The 5,000-nt window shown below is 69.9% G+C and overlaps 1 non-coding gene across 1 annotated transcript; it reads right to left on the bottom strand.

Moving 5' to 3' along the window:
- Positions 1-4,650: 4,650 nt before the first annotated feature.
- LOC128824059 (5S ribosomal RNA) lies at positions 4,651-4,769 on the bottom strand. The gene has a single exon (XR_008442290.1). It is a non-coding gene; the product is annotated as a 5S ribosomal RNA (ribosomal RNA).
- Between the last annotated feature and the right edge of the window lie 231 nt (positions 4,770-5,000).

A 5,000-nucleotide genomic window follows, 5' to 3' on the forward strand; every position in this document is an offset into this window, starting at 1 on the left:
GAGGGTGAGCGTCCTCGGACGCGCTGCAGCTGCCGCAGAGAGGCGGCCTCTGAGGCAGGGAGCGGGGCACCGAGGCTGGGGAGTGGGGAGCAGGAGCCGTGGGGTGGGGGGCGTTCAGGACAACAGGTCAAGCCCCGGGTAGCGGCTGTCAAATGTTCAAAGTCCCCACCGGGACAACAGGTCAACCCCAGGGGAAGCAGCTGTAAAATTTTCAAAGTCCCCGTTCGGCCACCAGGTCAACCCGCTGAATCTATTGGGTTGACCTGGCGGCCGGTTTCCTTTCCGGCCACCAGGTCAACCCAATGGATTCAACGGGTTGACCTGGTGGCCGGTTTGCTTTCCGGCCCGGGCGTCACCCCACTCCGAGGGCAGAGCGGCAGTGGTCTTGAGGACCACAGAGGGGGGGCTTAATAGCCGAGACGGAGCAGGTCCGTGGGAGGCTTAATAGTCGTCCCCCGAGCGCTCCAGGGGGCAGGCTTAATAGTCGTGCTTTACGGCCACCAGGTCAACCCTCCGAATCTACTGGGATGACCTGGCGGCCGGTTTGCTATCCGGCCACCAGGTCAACCCATTGGATTCGACGGGTTGACCTGGTGGCCGCTTTGCTTTCCGGCCCGGGTGTCACCCCACTCCGAGGGCAGCGCGGCAGTGGTCTTGACGACCACAGAGGGGGGGCTTAATAGTCGAGACGGAGCCGGTCCGGGAGAGGCTTAATCGTCATCCCCCGACAGTGTGTGTGTGGGGGGGAGGCTTAGCAGTCTTCCCCCCAGGCTGGGTGGGGGCCTGGCGGGAGGCGTCGCAGTCTTCCCCCGGGCGGTCCGGTGGGGGAGGCTTAGCAGTCGTCCTCAGGGTGGTCCGGGGGTGGGGGGAGGCCTCACAGTCGTCCCTGGGAGAGCCGGGTCGGCGGCGGTGGCGGGTGTCAGGCTTTACATCCAGCCTCCGGAGGGTGAGCGTCCTCGGACGCGCTGCAGCTGCCGCAGAGAGGCGGCCTCTGAGGCAGGGAGCGGGGCACCGAGGCTGGGGAGTGGGGAGCAGGAGCCGTGGGGTGGGGGGCGTTCAGGACAACAGGTCAAGCCCCGGGTAGCGGCTGTCAAATGTTCAAAGTCCCCACCGGGACAACAGGTCAACCCCAGGGGAAGCAGCTGTAAAATTTTCAAAGTCCCCGTTCGGCCACCAGGTCAACCCGCTGAATCTATTGGGTTGACCTGGCGGCCGGTTTCCTTTCCGGCCACCAGGTCAACCCAATGGATTCAACGGGTTGACCTGGTGGCCGGTTTGCTTTCCGGCCCGGGCGTCACCCCACTCCGAGGGCAGAGCGGCAGTGGTCTTGAGGACCACAGAGGGGGGGCTTAATAGTCGAGACGGAGCCGGTCCGGGGGAGGCTTAATAGTCGTCCCCCGAGGACTCCGGGGGCAGGCTTAATAGTCGTTCCAGGAGAGGCTTAATAGTCGTCCCCCCGAGTACTCCGGGGGCAGGCTTAATAGCCATTCCCCAGGCGGTCCGGCGGAGGCTTAAGAGTCGTGCTTAGCGGCCACCAGGTCAACCCGCGGAATCTACTGGGTTGACCTGGTGGCCGCTTTGCTTTCCGGCCCGGGCGTCACCCCACTCCGAGGGCAGAGCGGCAGTGGTCTTGAGGACCACAGAGGGGGGGCTTAATAGTCGAGACGGAGCCGGTCCGGGGGAGGCTTAATAGTCGTCCCCCGAGGACTCCGGGGGCAGGCTTAATAGCCATTCCCCAGGCGGTCCGGCGGAGGCTTAAGAGTCGTGCTTAACGGCCACCAGGTCAACCCGCGGAATCTACTGGGTTGACCTGGCGGCCGGTTTGCTTTCCGGCCACCAGGTCAACCCATTGGATTCGACGGGTTGACCTGGTGGCCGCTTTGCTTTCCGGCCCGGGTGTCACCCCACTCCGAGGGCAGCGCGGCAGTGGTCTTGACGACCACAGAGGGGGGGCTTAATAGTCGAGACGGAGCCGGTCCGGGAGAGGCTTAATCGTCATCCCCCGACAGTGTGTGTGGGGGGGGGAGGCTTAGCAGTCTTCCCCCCAGGCTGGGTGGGGGCCTGGCGGGAGGCGTCGCAGTCTTCCCCCGGGCGGTCCGGTGGGGGAGGCTTAGCAGTCGTCCTCAGGGTGGTCCGGGGGTGGGGGGAGGCCTCACAGTCGTCCCTGGGAGAGCCGGGTCGGCGGCGGTGGCGGGTGTCAGGCTTTACATCCAGCCTCCGGAGGGTGAGCGTCCTCGGACGCGCTGCAGCTGCCGCAGAGAGGCGGCCTCTGAGGCAGGGAGCGGGGCACCGAGGCTGGGGAGTGGGGAGCAGGAGCCGTGGGGTGGGGGGCGTTCAGGACAACAGGTCAAGCCCCGGGTAGCGGCTGTCAAATGTTCAAAGTCCCCACCGGGACAACAGGTCAACCCCAGGGGAAGCAGCTGTAAAATTTTCAAAGTCCCCGTTCGGCCACCAGGTCAACCCGCTGAATCTATTGGGTTGACCTGGCGGCCGGTTTCCTTTCCGGCCACCAGGTCAACCCAATGGATTCAACGGGTTGACCTGGTGGCCGGTTTGCTTTCCGGCCCGGGCGTCACCCCACTCCGAGGGCAGAGCGGCAGTGGTCTTGAGGACCACAGAGGGGGGGCTTAATAGTCGAGACGGAGCCGGTCCGGGGGAGGCTTAATAGTCGTCCCCCGAGGACTCCGGGGGCAGGCTTAATAGTCGTTCCAGGAGAGGCTTAATAGTCGTCCCCCCGAGTACTCCGGGGGCAGGCTTAATAGCCATTCCCCAGGCGGTCCGGCGGAGGCTTAAGAGTCGTGCTTAGCGGCCACCAGGTCAACCCGCGGAATCTACTGGGTTGACCTGGCGGCCGGTTTGCTTTCCGGCCACCAGGTCAACCCATTGGATTCGACGGGTTGACCTGGTGGCCGCTTTGCTTTCCGGCCCGGGTGTCACCCCACTCCGAGGGCTGCGCGGCAGCGGTCCTGAGGACCACAGAGGGGGGGCTTAATAGTCGAGAGGGAGCAGGTCCGGGGAAGGCTTAGCAGTCTTCCCCCGGGCGGTCCGTTGGGGGAGGCTTAGCAGTCGTCCCCAGGGCGGTCCGGGGGTGGGGGGAGGCCTCACAGTCGTCCCTCGGAGAGCCGGGTCGGCGGCGGTGGCGGGCGTCAGGCTTTACGTCCAGCCTCCGGAAGGTGCGCGTCCTCGGAGGCGATGCAGGCGCCGCAAAGGGGCAGCCTCCGAGGCAGGGAGCGGAGCACCGAGGCTGGGGAGAGGGGAGCAGGAGCCGGGGGCTGGGGGGGGTGGGGTGGGGGGGGGGCGTTCAGGACAAGCGGTCAAGCCCCGGGGAGCAGCTGTCAAATGTTCCAAGTCCCCACTCGGCCACCAGGTCCACCCCAGTCTAGCAATGGGGTTGACCTGGCTGATGGCCGGTTAGTGTCAAGGTAAACTCACCGTCGTCCACAGGAGGGCAGCTCTCAGGCCGTCCGGCTGCGGCTGACTCTGGGGCGGTGCCCGGTCCCGGCAGCGAGGGGCGGGGGGGGGGGCGCGGAGCGACACGGAGCTAACCGGCCCCCGGGGCCGGGGGCGCCTCCCGCGACTTTGGGGGCCGCGGGTCGTCAGTGGCGTGCAGGCCGGGCCTCTCCCGGGGGATTCGGGGGGGGGGGGGGGGCGGTCCTGCGGGCCGGGCGCAGGGGGCTCGAGCGAGCCCGGGCCGGTCCGCCCCGGGGCCGGGGTCTCCGCCTGCGGCTCGGGGGGGCGCGGGTCGTCGGGGGAGGAAGCCCGGGGGAGCTGCACGCCGGCCTGCCAGGCCAGGCCAGGCCTGGCCTGGGTGGCCGCGGGGGGATTCGGGGCGGTCCCGCGAGCCGGCGGCCGGGCGCAGGGGGTCCGAGCGCGTCCGAGCGAGTCCGTCCCGGCCCCGGGGTCTCCCCCTGCGGCTCTGGGGGGCCGTGGGTCCCCGCTGGCGGAAGCCGCTGGGCGCTGGACACCCGCCGTCCGTCCCGCCTGGCCAGGCCTGGCCTGGGTGGCCGCGGGGCGGGGGATTCGGGGCGGTCCCGCGAGCCGGCGGCCGGGCGCAGGGGGTCCGAGCGCGTCCGAGCGAGTCCGTCCCGGCCCCGGGGTGTCCCCCTGCGGCTCTGGGGGCCGTGGGTCCCCGCTGGAGGAAGCCGCTGGGCGCTGGACACCCGCCGTCCGTCCCGCCTGGCCAGGCCTGGCCTGGGTGGCCGCGGGGGGATTCGGGGCGGTCCCGCGAGCCGGCGCCCGGGCGCAGGGGGTCCGAGCGAGTCCGTCCCGGGCCCGGGGCCTCCCCCTGCGGCTTTGGGGGCCGTGGGTCCCCGCTGGCGGAAGCCGCTGGGCGCTGGACACCCGCCGTCCGTCCCGCCTGGCCAGGCCTGGCCTGGGTGGCCGCGGGGCGGGGGGATTCGGGGCGGTCCTGCGGGCCGGCGGCCGGGAGGGTCCGGGCCAGTCCGCCCCATGCCCGGGGTCTCCCCCAGCGGCTTCGGTGGGTCCTCCGCGGAGGAAGCCGGGTGGGGAGCCGGACCCCAGGCGCCCAGACCCGTGACCTGCGGCCGCGACCTCCGACTCGGCAGGAGCGACGAGGGGCTTTCCGGCCCGTCCCCCCCCTCTCCTTCCTCCCCAGAAAAGGAGAGAGAGCTGGCTCGGACCGGGAAAAGCTGCCTACGGCACCTGGGATTCCCAGGCGGTCACCCATCCAAGTACTAGCCAGGCCCGGGACGGTTTACCTTCCGAGATCGGACGGGATCGGGGGCGTTCGGTCCGGTATGGCCGTAGGCACCCGGCCCCCGCGCCTCCTCGCCCGCTTTCCCCTGCCGACGCCCGGGCCTGCCGCACGGTGAGCCCCGGTCGGACTGCCCCCCTGCGGCAGGGCCCCCGTCTCTCGCGGGCCCGGTCCTTTTTTCCTTCTCGAGCTCCGGGGCCCGGGCTGGCCGCCAGAGCCCCTCCGCCCGCCCGCCCTCCCCGGCGTCGGGGAAAATATTGTCCCGGACATCCAGTGCGCCCTGATC

The sequence above is a fragment of the Malaclemys terrapin genome, chromosome 15 (assembly GCF_027887155.1).
Source record: "Malaclemys terrapin pileata isolate rMalTer1 chromosome 15, rMalTer1.hap1, whole genome shotgun sequence".
Taxonomy (NCBI): Eukaryota; Metazoa; Chordata; order Testudines; family Emydidae; genus Malaclemys; species Malaclemys terrapin.